Genomic DNA, 17,133 nt, shown 5'->3' with positions numbered 1-17,133 from the left:
ATAATATATCAATATTTTGATTAAGTATGAATGTTTTGAGTTCTTTAGCCCGTTGATAAAGGCCATTTGCGTTCCAGACTACTATTTTATATTTAAGTTGTGAATCCATTAAGCAATCTTATTGATGACAGTAGTAAGCAAATTGAGCATTGTGCCCATTTGCTCCATGAGTTTTTGCATCATTTCTTCCAGCTTGGCTAAGTTGTTATTAGGTTGGTTAGGTCCTGGTATTGTTTGGTTGTTATAGCTACACTGTGGTTGATTTTTGTTGACTATTTGAGCATAGGTTAAATCAGGTTGTATTTGTTGAGTATTATTTGTTTGGATATGTGGTTGCATGATTCTTTTCTCTCTTAGTGTAGGATATAGCTTCTGCTGTAGTTGAATGTGAACTTGGCATCCTCTACAGTTAGCCGGGTGGTCACCGTTACAATTGACACATTTTACTTTGTCATCACGTGATTTCCGAGGACAATCTTTTGTTTCGTGATTACCTGTACATTTTACGCATCTGTGTACTTTGCGGCAGTATGTTTTGGTGTGTCCGTAGTCTTGGCATCTTGTACACTGGGGGATTGTTCTTTTCGTACGAGGAGGTTCGCATTTGATGATATTGTTTCCTAATTTTTCTATCTTATAAACCTCTTTGTTGTTTTCCTTCGATACGATATCAATGAAAAACATTGGCAAGGGGGTTTTTGATACATAATGTTTTATATTGTGAATGTTCACTGCTTCGTGGCCTTGTGCTGCTAGATTTGCCTTTATGTCATCAGTATCTGTACCATGATGCAGTCCTTTTATGACAAACCTGAATGTTTTCTCGCTTTTTGGCCTAAAAGTATGGTATTGAGTATTCCTTTTATCAAGTTCAGTGATTAGTGTTTTAAAATGTTCGGCCTCAACGACTTGAACTTTTACTGTTTCATAACTAATGGTTTTAATAGTGTATTTATCTCCTGTGGTTTGTTTAAGTAGATCATGAATGTGTTGGACAACACCTACATTATATATGGTTATCGGTGGGGGCTTGGGTACATGTTTTGTATTGTTTTCTTGATCTTTTGCTTCGTCTTGGCTTTCTTCGTTTTCTTCTGTAAGCATACTATACGAGTTTTTTGTTTCTAGTGGCTTTTGCAGCCAATAATCACTTAATTTTGTTTGTTTCCTGGATATTTCCACTTCGGGACTTCTTATTCTTTTTTTATTTGTTACTTTCTCCCATTTATCTTCAGATTCAGAGTTAGGAGCTGCTTGTTCATTCATGTGTTGGACTACCTGTGGATTTTGTGGATTTTGATATACTAAGTGTGGGGGGAGAGGTAAAGGATTTGGTTGTGAAAGATATTGTGGGAAAATTGGTTGCATTTGAGTAGATGAGCCTGGCATTTGCTGATATATGGCCTGTTGATTTTGATCATGGTAACCCGTTTGGGGCTGTGACATTGACGTAGGAAAAAAATATTGTTGATAAGACATATTGTTATTCACCTGATATCCGGATTGATGAGTTGGCACACCATTTCATTTGATATCCCTTTTTAACTCCACTCCACTGGTATGAAATTGTTGAATATTTTCTTCAGTTATTATCACTAATTGCCTTATGATAACTAGCTCGATTCCAAAACACTTATTTACTTTTAAAATGTAAAAATGTAATTAAAAATAAAAACTGAATTTATTTATTAGAACAAGTTTACGGAGACGTTCAAATTACTGATATTAAAACATGTAGGTAATTAAAATCACATTTAAATAATCACATTTAAATAATCACATTTTGTACACAAATCGAAATTAACGTTTACAATATAAAATGTTTTAAAATATTCTGGACTGAATGCGACCGCCTTACTCGGAGGTTTGTGGTCGACTCTGGTGGTTTTGCTTAGATGGCATTATTTATACGGGGGTGAATGGACGCGTTGTATTTTCTCTTAACTTTTAAAAATCCTGTGGAAAAATTGGGTGGCTGACTTTGTTTCATACTCCTTTTCTATTATCCTGGAGGTATAACTAAGGTTCTGTTTTTTGAATTATCCGAATATCTCTTTTCCTGTAAGAGCTGTAAATAAAACACTTCTTTAAAGGTTTTTTAATTAAACATCAAACGCACTAAAATTGACAAAAAAAACAACATTAACAACAAAACAAAACAATTCAATAGCTAGTATGTCCACCTGTTGCAGCAACGACTGATCGCGGTCTGTTTGGCATTGAATGAAGATGTGTTATCCTTGCCTGGGGAATAGCGCGATATTCCTCTACTAGGGCCATAACTACTAAATTTTCTGGAGGCCTAGGATGACGCCGAATAGCTTTTTTAAAGCATCCCATAAATGCTCACTACGATTGAGATCTGGTCTTTATGCGGGCCATTCTAATCTTATCAATCCAACCTCTATTTTATGAGTCCATCAGTGTTTTTATTTACAAAAAATGGTACAGCCTTACAAGAAAAGTGATATTCGGATAATTCAAAAAAACAAAATTTTAGTGATGCCTCCAGGATAATATGACAGGACTGTAAAACAAAATCAACTCTTCCATTTTTCCATAGAATTTTTTAAAGTTAGGAGAAAATACAACACTTTCATTCACCCCTGTATAATGTCATGCAAGCAAAATTTTTGTGTTACCGGAATAATACCAAACGATATTAATACATGTACCTACAAACTGGTGCAAGAATCTTGAAAATCGGAGTCCAAATAATAAAGTTATAAATTGTCAAACTTAATCAAAAATTTTGGGTGGCGGAATTTTGTGCCGATGAGTGTACCTATATATAAAAAAAAGTTTAAAACAAATATGTTAAAAAAGTAAAATAATGATAAACAAATAAAAAAAAACAGAAAAAACCAAAAAAATAAAAAAAATACACTAAACAGATACACACAAATTTTACTAACATAATAAGATTTATCCTAGGGTGTGAGAATTTGAACAATCAATTTATTTATATTGGATAAAAAAATGCTCTTTTTATATTTTATAAATAAAAAATAAGTCTGGCTAATTGGTTTATGAAAAAGCCATTTACAAATAAAAAAAACCATTCACCTTCCCCCGTCATATGCCTCTGGTAATAGCCAGAAACGTTTGTTTAACATAATTTAGTAGGGTGTACAGTACCAGCACCACTTACCAAATTTTGTGTTGTTGTCCCATGCCTGTCACTCCTGTCAGGAAATATTCAAAAATAAATAAAATAAAAGTTTAACTTTGACACCCTGTATTTCGGTTATTATCAACTTTTGTACAAAGGTAAGTTAGTTTAAATCGACCTATTTTAACCTATATATAAAAAAAAAGTTTAAAACAAATATGTTAAAAAAGTAAAATAATGATAAACAAATAATGATAAACAAATAAAAAAAAACAAAAAAAAAACAAAAAAAAAACAAATAAATAAAAAAAATACACTAAACAGATTCACACAAATTTTACTAACATAATAAGATTTATCCTGGGGTGTGAGAATTTGAACAATCAATTTATTTATATTGGATCAAAAAAATGCTCTTTTTATATTTTATAAATAAAAAATAAGTCTGGCTAATTGGTTTATGAAAAAGCCATTTACAAATAAAAAAAACCATTCACGTTCCCCCGTCATATGCCTCTGGTAGTAGCCAGAAACGTTTGTTTAACATAATTTAGTAGGGTGTACAATACCAGCACCACTTACCAAATTTCGTGTTGCTGTCCCATACCTATCAGGAAATATTCAAAAATAAATAAAATAAAAGTTTAACTTCAGTTGTTATCAACTTTTGTACTAAGGTAAATTAGTTTAAATCGACCTATTTTAACCTCAGGAATCTAAAATTAAGCTTTGGCCCATTCTTTACCAATACTATAACACCCTGTATATTCGGGCCTTTGTTTCCACTTTTAGGTGTTTATTTTTCCAAATTTTGTCATTTAGGCATCAGGCAGTTCTACTGGCTTTAATTATTTGGTCTTTTAACTCTTCTTAGATATTGTTGTCGGCTGATAGATTAATTCCCAGGTATTTGAAAGTCATTACTTGTTGTATAATTTGATTGTCTAAGGCCCGGTCTTTTCACCTCCGAATAAAAGTTATTGGGAAGTTTATCTGACAGATAAAAAAGTAGCGTCTTTTCACTCTGGAATAAAGTTATCCGGCAGATAAATTTACATTATATGTCAAATATTTAACTGCCGAATAAAGTACCGAATAAAAAGTTATTTGGAGGATAAACTTTGCTTTTTGTATATTTCATGGTTTCTGGTTACCACGAAACTGACGAAACTAAAAATATAACCTAAAATCTTGTAGGTCTGATTGAATTTATTGCAAAAGTAAAATTTTGTTCTTTCTAAAAATTCTCAATCACAATTTTTTTGTTATTTTGTTTTTTATTTATACATACCTACTGTAATTTTTTGAGCAGAGTTATTAGATAAAATTAAAGATGGGTTGTACTTTGAGAAAATTATAATAGGTATGTATTTACCCAACTATATTCATTTACAAAGGAAAACAAGTTGTAAAAAATAAAAATAGAATAGTTTTTTATCCCATCTTGCATAAGTACCCATCTTAAAGATACCTACCAGAATAATCTGTAAAACATGAAATTAATAAAAGTTTTACCTCTAGTTTTGTTAAAAAATTGTTTATTTTTCTCATTTTTAAAGGAATGGTTTCTTTGAATTGACAAATATTTTACGATTCCAAAATGAAAGGTATTGATACAGTAGGTAACTAGAATTACGTATGCACATGGTTCTCAAAAACAGTAGATACCTATCTTGAAAAAAAAGCTGCACAGTTAAGTATCCAAAACATACTGGGTGTATCATGAAATTCTCAAAATTTTCAATAAATCTATAGAATATGAGGAAGACTGATTTTATATTCTAACAATTTCGTAATACTCCCTGAATATGTTTTAAATAGGTAACTTCTTACTAATATTTTTTGTGCCAAATATAAATAATTCTGTATTATTCCTGTTTAAATTCAGATCATAGCAATGGGTTGTTATTTGGAGATTCTGATCGTCCCCTGAAACCATTTTTAACGAGTCCACAAATACATCCCTTTTTGTATAATATGGCAGAAAACAAAACAATTAAATTTATTCAATTGTCCTATCTTACACTGAAGCAATATATTTATAACATAGAGAGATGAAAATGAAGACAATTTTGAAAATTAATTGCGAAGTATAGACCAGAAATAAGCTAAACTATTGAATTTACTGAAGTTAAGATATTTGATAACCGTAAAAAAATTTTTGTGTAAAGCTTGTCACGGACGGGGAGCTATACTAAAATATATCTCATAATATCACTCACTATAGTAATGAGTAAAGCTGCATACACAGAACTATAATGTATATTATGGTTCAGTTTATGCAGGCTCACTCATTTTTACAGTGAGCAATACGAGACGTAATATATCTATTATAGTATACCTCCTGGTCAGTAACAAGCTTTATCGGGAAATAGAAGGATCATTAATATACATGTATCATTTTTTTATTCTTTATTTAATTGTCCTTTGTATAATTTAGTTTTTAAATTTAATAAATCAATGAAATTTTAGTGTCTCGCTTCTGCCCTTTCATTTTCTCTGCCACGCGTGTGTTGTACCCTTTCCTCCTCTTTTTCTATCTGAGCAATTGAGCGATGTTGAGTATTAGTGTTGTTCTTTCTTGTAATACATTCTCTAGTTTATTATTGGTGGCTTACTTCTGGAACTAGCTTTTTTTCTTTAAGAGCGCAGGATTCCATCTTCTAGATGTTTGTCATATCTGTAACTAATTTTTTTATATAGAAAAGTGAAAGGTATCTACTAACAAATATTAAAATTAGGTTTTATTCTTGTTATTGGGATTCTTCAATTTACCATGTAAATTATCCAATCTTTAAAAATATTGTGTTTTGATATACACAGTTGGTTTATCCCTAGTTTACTATTCAATATACCAGTTGGAGGGATTATAATTCTGTAGCGTTTTGGCAATGATTGATATGTACATGTAGGCTAATTTTTCAGAAGAGCATTTTGAAAGTTTGAATCATGTTTTGCCAACCCGTTCTGGCCTACCTAATACAGTAGAACCCCGATTATCCATGCTCCTCTGGACCGAAGGTGGCACTGATAATTAAAAAGCACGGATAATCCAAACATGTATTTCTCATGTATAATACATACGTATAGACATACACATATGTACCTACCATAAAAAGATAACAGAAAACATAAATCTTTCATTATGAGTCTCTCTTTCGTCATATAGAGTTTCCGTCAAGCGATTTACGATGACGCTATTTTGATAAAACCTCAAAAATGCAACTTGAGTAATAGAAAATCATAGCACGGATAATCCCCACCCAGATAATCGGGGTTCTACAGTAAGTTAAAAGGGGACATATCTTTTATACAAAAGATATGTGGAACCAAGGGGGGTTTTACCTTTATCATACACATACCAAACTTTACCAACTTGAAGAAATGTTACTAAATAGCATATCAAGCAAATAATCTCATTCTGGCTAAAATCAGACATAATAGCAAGTTTTACTATACCACTACAGAAATATAGTATTGAATTTAAATACAAGTTTTCCCCACATTAACAAACTTTTACAGCATTGAACAGTAATAGATATTAATAATCATGTATGTACATATAATAATTATGTAAACAAAATTACCACTGCATCTGTTTCATTAGCTAGCTTGTCTTTATTTAAACTTGTCTTCTTTACATACAAATTAAAAATACAGATTAAAAAATAAAATAGCAAGTCTGCTTACCGCATTTGAAAGTTTAAGTCAAATTATATCGGTTTTGATTATTTGCATTGGTAAAAATTTATTTTTTTATTGTTTAACAAAGCTATAAACACGTAGGGTTTCCCGTGCTTTTACATGCGTTTTAACGCATGTAACGTAGAAATAGTCTTGATTGCACTAGTACCTATTCTACCTACTCGTTCGATTTTAAATGAGAAATCATAGAAACATCACTCACGCACTAGTTGTTTGTAGCTTTGTTTAGCAATAACACAATAAATTTTTAGCAATGCAAATAATCAAAACCGACATAATTTGACTTGAACTTTCAAAGGCGCTAAGCAGAATTGCTATTTTATTTTTTAATCAAAAGTTATTCGGGTTTAAAAATTGCAGTTTTTCGATTTTTTGAAAGTTCAACCGCGTTTATCTCGAAAACTGTGCATCCTACTAAAAAACTTGTAGAAATATTTTTTGCTTAAAATGACCCAAAAAATACAAAATATTGTTTTGTTTTGCCAAAAATCGCTGTTATTTGATTCCTCAAGTTCTTGGTCTATAACAATCTTATCGACATCCGGATCAACTGTTACCCAAAAAATTCGTGTTCTACGGGTCAAAATACATAAAAAAAATTTGGGTAAGTCCATCTGAATTAACGAGGCCGTTGTACCCCCCCTGGCGACAGGACTACAGGTGGTTTTCGATTTTTCATCTTTTTTAAGGTATTAGTTATATTTCTGTTTGCTCATCCAATTCTAATCCTGGTATTTCTTACCGGTGGGCATTCCCAAAATGCGGATTTCGTGGTAACCTCACCACTTACAAGTTCATGTGTTTCTGTACCTCTGGGGCAGTTCGTATAGCAGTGCTAGTCAAAGCAGGTATTATTAACGTATTGTCAATATTTTCTTTTGTAGCACACATCAAAAATCTTAACCGTAAAAATTATCTGAGGTCTGTTTTAAGTAAGTATTTTTATATGGGTACTATATTAAATTTGTAAATGTGAAATGTTTATAATATTTTTTTGTGTCTTTAACGAAAGAGTAAAGAAATGGACAGGGAAGTCATCCTGAACCTTCAGTGAAGGTTAAATTTGAAGGTAAAATTTTTTAGGAAACTTTGCAAAAATGGAATTGCTATTTAATTCTGTGGAAATTTTACCTCTTGCAGATTTTTTCTCATGGATGTATAAATTTTCGTAAATGCTATTTTATGTTTCCTTTGTAATTCTGTTACGTTTATTTGTAAGAAGAAATCCATTTATAAAAATCTAAAAAAATTTTGTTCATAGCATTTATGGCCGTTTGTTTCAATAGATCAAAAATATTACCAAAATTATCGTTTAATGGGTTATTCTTTAAAAATCTCATATTATATTATTAAAATCATTCATTTCACCAGTTCTCCCATATCTAGAGACTCAGGAAAAACACATAATGCATAATTTTATTGTTTTTGAAGTTATACTTCTTTAGGCGCGATTGAGACTAAAATTTCATAATACTGCGCGCATGAGGACACAGACAGTATGGCGTTTAGTTGCTAAATCTTTCTGGTTATGTATAAATATATCAGTGCAAGAAAAGGTGTGAAAAGAATATATTAGTGTTTTTAGTAAATATATTTATTATAATTTTTGTGTCTTTGGATTTGTCTTCCTCAGGAGTAAGATATTATTAAAACATTTTATTGTATATTTATTATACTTCACCTTGTCTGTTTGTTACCGTGAATTGTCATTAGGTACGTCCGAACCGATACAGACACAGTCCTCGTAGCGTATTTGGTATAGCATTCGGCCAGAGATCGAGAGGTCTTGAGTTCGAATCCAGTGCAATCCTATACTTTTATTATTTTTTTGACAGCGGTAAGCACAAAATTAGTTTGGTGTTTAAAAAAAATTAAAACAAACTGTTTAAAGTATATTTATTTTTAAGAAATCATATAATAGAAGTATAACTTCTTACGTGCGTACAAAGTACACACACACATTCTTTTTTTTATTATTAACTTTATATTTTGACTCTACTTTATAATGACCGGTAAAAACTGCCGGGGATTTATTGTGGTGTGGTAATAATAATAATAATATCGTATGGCATTTTTGCCGGGGAGATCCTTTCGGACAGGTTCCGGCGTCATTTATATCTTTAACCCTGTTTTAAGTAACTAGTGTCGATGTACACTAGCCCAGGGGGACCGACGCGACGGCTTAACGTACTCTCTGAGGCACGGTGAATAGCTCGTATCATTTTTAGAAATGAAAAACTGATTGTCTGTGCCGTGTCTCGAACCTAAGGCACTCCGGCTTATGAGGCCAATATCATGCCGCTGCACTACGACTGTTTGTTTACCATAATATGTGGTAATGCATAATATGTGGTAATGCATAACCTGCGCTATGTGGTAATAATGGAATGTCTGTAGTTAAAGGGTTAGAAGGGTTAAAATAATGCATGAAATTCAATTTATACTTGTCAGTTTCGCTGACATAGTCCAACTGATTCAGTTATACGGAACAAATAATGAACATGAGAACACATTTTCATTTTAAACGATCAGTACATTCATACTTTCAGTTAAAGTGAAAACCAGTTGCACTTTTTATCATTTTGACTGATCATTGTCTCATAATGGTATTTGCTTTTTGTATTTTTTTTGAACAATTTTTTGCAGAATCTCTTGAAATTTGTCTTCACTCATTCTTAATTGGTTAGTATATTAATCACAATCCTCGAAAGCTACTTCTTTTAATACAGTTTCACTGGCACCCCATTTATTTCTGCGCAATATCCAGGACCTGACCCACTAACTATGACGTTTTTATTTTCTTTTGGTTCACTAGAATATTTTGTAATTCATTTGCTAATAATTAAAAGCATACTTCGCGAACAGCTGATCTCAATTTTTTTAACCACGATAAAAAAGGTTTGGACTAACTGCATACTGAATGTAGCAAAACATGAAACGTGTGAATACAAACGTCGTTTTTTATTTTTCATTATTAATGAATCGGTCAGACTGTGTCTGCGAAACTGACCCACCTTAGTAAGATGAAAACAAATTAATAGTGTGTCCAAAGAATCAGTCGGTTGACCCAATGTATTTAATGATCTAAGATGCCTAGAAGTCATATCAAGTCACTTTCGAAGGTCTGCTGCTGATTCGTGAGTCATTACCGGTATGCCAAATATTGATTTTACATGATTGTATACAAGGACACTTTTGTTGTTGTATCTTTCTAATAGAGCAACCCATGCTCCCTTATAATTAACTACGCTGAAAATTCTAAAGAGCGAATTATTTGATCTGTCCCTCCTTCTAAAGAAGAACGCAGATAATGAAACTTTTGAATGTCGTCTGACATATAATTTTTATTAATTAATGCGTCAAATGTGTCCCTGTATTTAATCCATGAGCTATAATTCCCTGAATACGACGGTTGTTTTATTTCAGGAATTATAAGGTTATTTTGAACACCCTGTATATTCGTTACGTTCGATAAATTGGCCGATTCATGAGAAGAGTTTAAAACAGTGTCATGATTAATAAATTTGTTATATCAATTTAAAAATAGTTTGCATTTACTAAATACCGCATAATATATATCCTCAAACTTTTCGCTCATTATAATGTTTTAACAATTTATCATGATCGCTTTCGGATTCTAATTGTGAGTTATCGTGGAATTCCTTTAAAAGCTCACTATAAGCTCTGAGCTTCGCTGGTGTCGCTCCTAGCGGTGACTAATTCATTAATATATTTTCATAATAATAATTAATATATTTTCAATTGCAAAAACGGTTGTTACCAAAAGAATATAAATCTGTGTAAAACCTCATTACTTTTATTTTTCTGTATGCTTCCGATAAATGCATTGATAAATTCAAATTTCAATTTAATTCCCCCCTAAAATGGCATGTGAAAATTGTTCTAATTTGTTTATAATTTGTTTTTTTAATAACTTCGCGGGGATTAAACATTCTGAAATTCTGTTCCGATAATCGGGTTCCTGGGAATTTTCACTAATTAACAAAATTTTTTTGTCGTTTTTTCTTCTTTTTTTTTTCCTTATAAAGATATAGTTTTGCATATAGAGGGGGTTTCATTAAGAATGTCCAATCTCTGAGCTGTAGATTCTAGACCTGAAAATATTAAGATTTAACCAACATTGTTTAAATAAAATATGGCTCCTTATTGAGTTACAAGGTGTTTTATTTAAAAATTTAAAAAAATATTTTTGCTCAGTATTTTAAAACTATTCGACGTATCCTTTTCATACTTGGTATAGTATAAAGTGTAAGTACTATACACCCTATGAAATTATGTTAAATACAAGTTTCCGGCTATTGCCAGAGGCGTACGAGAGGGGACAGTAAATGGTTGACCCTTCCCAAATTCTACGTCACTGGTGAAATTGCCATTTCAGCACAATTTTTAGATTCTCCAATACTCTATGTATGTAACATCGTCTTTACTCGTAACGATAAAGTCATTTGGTACATTATTTCACGGTTTTTGCTCTAAATTTTAAAGATCCGCTTGGATTGACACGAAATTTGGCATACTTATAGCTTACATGTCAAATAAAAAAAAGTGATATTGTGCCGATGTGTGCTTTTGCCCTGGGGGTGAAAAAATATATGTCCAAAATAAGTCCAAAAATGGGTAAACTGACTAATTTTAAGTAACTTTTGTTCTATAGAGCTTTTTCCCCAAGTCAACACTTTTCGAGTTATTTGCGAGTGAATATGTATGTTCATTTTTTAACAAAATAACAAAATTTTTAGACGGTTTTTCGCAAATAACTCAAGAAGTAAGTATTTTGTCGAAAAAAACGTTCTTAGCAAAAATATAGTCTAAAAAAGTTAAAAAAAATGGTGTACGCGTTAGGTCTCTGGATCTAGTAGAACCAGAGTTATAGCCACTGAAAAATAGATTCATATTCACCAAATTTCAAAAAGAATATTTCGACGTGAAATATCCAAAAAATTAAGTATTTTTTGGGCAAAACCCATTATAACTTTTTTAAAGTGTTTAAAAAAAGCTTTATTTTTGTTTTTAGAAAAAGTTTCTAGCATTAAATTTAAGCAAGCTTTTGTTTTGGCAAAAAAAAATCGGGAAGACCACCCCTTCATTAGCAACTTAAATGAAATTAATCGTTACCGCTCCACAAATTATTTTACTTATGTTGTGTTTATATGATCTGTAAGTTTGATCGATTCAAAGTGCTTATTTTTGAAAAAATTTGGTTTCAAAGTAAAATTTTTAAAAATTTGAATTTTGAAAAATATGCTTTTTTCAAAATAACTTAAAAATTGTTAGAGATACCAAAAATTTAGAAAAACAAAAAAAGTCAGCATTGCTTTTCTGAATATCATATATTTTTTTGTTTTTCTGGTAGACAAAAATTGATTAAGATTTGGTGTTTCTAAATTTGCATACATTCGTGATTAGTGCTCGTTCAACCCCTTTTAACTACAGCCCTTTCAATAATAAGGACTTTGAACCGATGAAACTTACAGATCATATAAACAATACATACACGAGTCAAGAAACTTGTGAAGTCGTAACGATTAAGTTCATTTAAGATAATAATTAGGGGGTGACTTTTCGATTTTTTTACCAAAACAAAAAGGGACTAACTTTATTTTGAGCGTAACTTGTTTACTTTTGATACTAGAAATTTTTTTTATAAAACAAAAATGAAGCTTTTTTTAAACACTTTAAATAAGTTGTAATAAGTTTTCCCCGAAATGTGCTTCATTTTTGGTTATTTCACGTTAAAGTATTCCATTTGGAATTTGACGAATATGAACCTATTTTTCATTAGCTATAACTCTGCTTCTACTAGGTATAGAGACGTGATATATACACCATTTTTTTAAATTTTTTACAGGGTAAATTTTTGTTAAGAATGTTTTTTCGACAAAATACTTACTATTTGAGTTATTTGCGAAAAAAAGTCTAAAAGCGTGGTTACTTTGTTTAAAAAATGAACATATTCACTGGCAAATAACTCGAAAAGTATTGACTTAGTGAAAAAACTCTATAGAACAAAAGTTACTTAAAATTAGTCAGTTTATCCATTTCCTGACTTACTTTGGACGAATATTTTTTCACCCCCAAAGGGGGTGAAAACCACCCCTAGGGCAAAAGCACAGATCGGCACAATATCACTTTTTTTTCTTTGACTTGTTAGCTATGTGTATACCAAATTTCATGAAAATCCAAGCGGTTCTTTAAAATTTAGAGGTTTTGCAATATTTTACCGTTAAAGAACGGACTAATTAGTTTTCGATATATTTGAAGTTAAACATGTAACGGTACAGTTATTTAGTTATTTTGATTAATATATTGTGCCGCTTAATTTTTAGTTTCAAATATCTTGAAAACTAATGATTTTATCGTTAAGAATGAATAATATACTGTTCAGTCTTAACGTTAAAATCATTAGCTTTCGAGATATTTGAAATAAAAAATTAAAAGGCACAAAACGTTAATCAAAAAAACTGTACCGTTACATGTTTAATTTCAAATATCTCGAAAACTAATGACATTTTTTCGTTACGAGTGAAGGTTATGTTATTTACATTGAGAGTATTGGAGAATCTAAAAATTGCGCTAAAATGGCAATTTTGCCAGTGACGTAGAATTTGGGAAGGGTCAACCATTGGCTTTCCCCTGTCGTACGCCTCTGGTAATAGCCGGAAACCTGTATTTAACACAATTGCATAGGGTGTATAGTACCTACACTTTCTACCACGTATGAAAATGATAAGTCGAATAGTTTTAAAATACTGAGCAAAAATAGTTTTTAAATTTTTAAATAAAACACCCTGTAACTCAATGAGGAGCCATATTTTATTTAAGTGATTTTGGTTAAATCTTAATATTTTGCGGTCTAGAATCGACAACTCAGAGATTGGACATTCTTAATGAAACCCCCTCTATAAGCAAAACTACATATATCTTTTACTGTGAGGAAAAGAAGAAAAAACGACAAAAAAAATTTGTTAATTAGTGAAAAATTCCTAGGAACCCGATTATCGGAACAGCATTTTAAAATGTTCAATCCCCGCGACGTTGTTAAAAAACAAATTATAAACAAATTAGAACAATTTTCAAATGTCATTTTAGAGGGGAGTTAAATTGAAATTTGTATTTATCAATACATTTATCGAAAGCATACATAAAAATAAAGGCCATGAGATTTTAAACAGGTTTATATTCTTTTGGTAACAACCGCGTTTTTGCAATTGAAAATATAGTAACATTTAATAAACAAATTAAATATCTCATAAATTATTAATAATTTTTTAACCAATTTTTTTTTGCTTAATACTGGTAACATATTGCAACTTCTCATATAAAAGAAAATAATTTATAGCGCTTATTTAAAACACAAAAAATATTTTTTTGCAAATTTGATTTTTAAATTTTATATATAATTATTTAAATAAATAGGGGGTCAAATTTAATTTAGTAAGTCTTAGGTGAAAGATTTTTCCTTCAGCTTTGTAGAAAACAACCCTAAAGATCTTCATTAAAATGTAAATTACCTCAGCAGTTAAAAAAGTAAACATTGTGCAAAAATGACCCCTTTTTAATTATTTAAAATATGATCCTCTTATTTGATTTGGATACTTTCTTGAAAATATCTTTTGTACTCACCTAAACTTTGATATAAAATTGGTTCCAACATGTACGAATGTACATTTTGATTTACATATAGTGTAATCTTATTTTACTAGACTATAATCGATATTCGAAGTTTCAGCAAGGATGGAGCCATTATGATTTATAGTCCTGTCGCCAGGGGGGGTACAACGGCCTCGTTAATTCAGATGGACTTACTCAAGTTTTTTTTATGTATTTTGACCCGAAGAACACGAATTTTTTGGGTAACAGTTGATCCGGATGTCGATAAGATTGTTATAGACCAAGAACTTGAGGAATCAAATAACAGCGATTTTTGGCAAAACAAAACAATATTTTGTATTTTTTGGGCCATTTTAAGTAAAAAATATTTCTACAAGTTTTTTCGTAGGATGCACAGTTTTCGAGATAAACGCGGTTGAACTTTAAAAAAATCGAAAAATTGCAATTTTTGAACCCGAATAACTTTTGATTAAAAAATAAAATAGCAAGTCTGCTTACCGCATTTGAAAGTTTAAGTCAAATTATATCGGTTTTGATTATTTGCATTGGTAAAAATTTATTTTTTTATTGTTTAACAAAGCTATAAACACGTAGGGTTTCCCGTGCTTTTACATGCGTTTTAACGCATGTAACATAGAAATAGTCTTGATTGCACTAGTACCTATTCTACCTACTCGTTCGATTTTAAATGAGAAATCATAGAAACATCACTCACGCACTAGTTGTTTGTAGCTTTGTTTAACAATAACACAATAAATTTTTAGCAATGCAAATAATCAAAACCGACATAATTTGACTTGAACTTTCAAAGGCGCTAAGCAGAATTGCTATTTTATTTTTTAATCAAAAGTTATTCGGGTTTAAAAATTGCAGTTTTTCGATTTTTTGAAAGTTCAACCGCGTTTATCTCGAAAACTGTGCATCCTACTAAAAAACTTGTAGAAATATTTTTTGCTTAAAATGACCCAAAAAATACAAAATATTGTTTTGTTTTGCCAAAAATCGCTGTTATTTGATTCCTCAAGTTCTTGGTCTATAACAATCTTATCGACATCCGGATCAACTGTTACCCAAAAAATTCGTGTTCTACGGGTCAAAATACATAAAAAAAACTTGGGTAAGTCCATCTGAATTAACGAGGCCGTTGTACCCCCCCTGGCGACAGGACTATTATGACAAATGTCCAAAAAGACAGTAATGTTATTAGAAAAATATAAATGGATCTTGTACTTGGAACTTTTATGGGATTTAAACTTAGGAATGTTTTAGTGTTTTATTACCAGTTAGCCAAACAGTTTAATAAAACTGACTTTCGCATAAATTCGGAATTAGTTATCCTGTATTTGACGTTTTGATTTCTTGTCAAAACTGGGGACTATTTCGTCGATTTTCTTGTTTTTCCTCGATAATAGGGCTGTTCCTGTATCTTCTCGAATGACCACAATGATTAGGATTTATAATTAGAATTTTTGCTGTGTACTTTCGATTGCAAATTAATACTGGGAGTTATACTTTCGCAGAACAATAAAAAATACGTGTGTATCTTATTTTATTAAAACTTTCAAACCTTTTCACTGCGGCTAGTTATAAAGGTAGTATGGTCTCTGGTACGGCTGTTTCATGCCTGTGCTGATCAACCCGGTTGTGACTGATAATTTGTTGGTGTTAGATTCTTGAAATGTATAAATTTTTAAATGTATTGTAAAGTTTGATATATCATGCCTAACTCTCTAATATGGGCAACATAAAATACGCAAACAATATCTGATTCACGCGGTTGCCGCAGCGAAGGTGAAAAAGGCTTCGCGTTTTTAACCGGTTCCCGTTGTACGGGCCGAAATTATTTTACATGTATATCCGGTTCCCGCAGTGAAAAGGTTAATAAACTCTCGTTGCCAAGCGTCGCGCTGGACAATGTTTTTAAGTTAGGCTAGGGTCTGAACAATTCTAATATTACATTTCTTTGTTTTTACATTAATTTTCTCTTGAACCCACATGGTTTTATTATAGTCAGTTTGATTTTTAGATTGTCTCCAATAGAACAAGATGGAAGTTGTAGAGATACTAACGGAACATTCATCACAGGAAGAAAATTATATGAATCCACATGCGGAAGGAAAAACATTAAATAAAAATAGGAAAGTGGGGACTGGAAAAAAACCTTACAAGTGTGAAATTTGTTTAAAGCAATTTATTCAAGCAGGTGATTTGAAAGTACATTTGAGAGTGCACACTGGAGAAAAGCCTCACAAGTGTGAAATTTGTTTTAAGCAGTTTATTACAGCAGGCCATTTAAAAAGACATTTGAGAGTACATGATGGAGAAAGACCTCACAAGTGTGAAATTTGTTTAAAGCAATTTAGTGAAGCAGGTAATTTAAAAGTACATTTGAGAGTGCACACTAGAGAAAAACCTCACAAGTGTGAAATTTGTTTTAAGCAATTTAGTGAAGCAGGTACTTTAAAAAGACATTTGAGAGTGCACGCTGGAGAAAAAGGTTATAAGTGTGAAGTTTGTTTTAAACAATTTAGTGAAGCAGGTGATTTGAAAGTACATTTGAGAGTGCACACTGGAGAAAAGCCTCAAAAGTGTGAAATTTGTTTTAAACAATTTAGTCGACCAGGTAGTTTAAAAATACATTTGAGAGTGCACACTGGAGAAAAACCTCACAAGTGTGAAATTTG

The 17,133-nt window shown here is 31.2% G+C and overlaps 1 protein-coding gene across 2 annotated transcripts in view; it reads left to right on the top strand.

The window, feature by feature from the left end:
• LOC126886868 (zinc finger protein 664-like) overlaps positions 1-17,133 on the top strand; it is a 93,384-nt gene that overhangs the window by 19,864 nt on the left and 56,387 nt on the right. The window lies entirely within an intron of this gene.

This window comes from Diabrotica virgifera, chromosome 6, assembly GCF_917563875.1.
Source record: "Diabrotica virgifera virgifera chromosome 6, PGI_DIABVI_V3a".
NCBI classification, from domain to species: domain Eukaryota; kingdom Metazoa; phylum Arthropoda; class Insecta; order Coleoptera; family Chrysomelidae; genus Diabrotica; species Diabrotica virgifera.
This window is presented reverse-complemented; position numbering and strand designations above follow the sequence as displayed.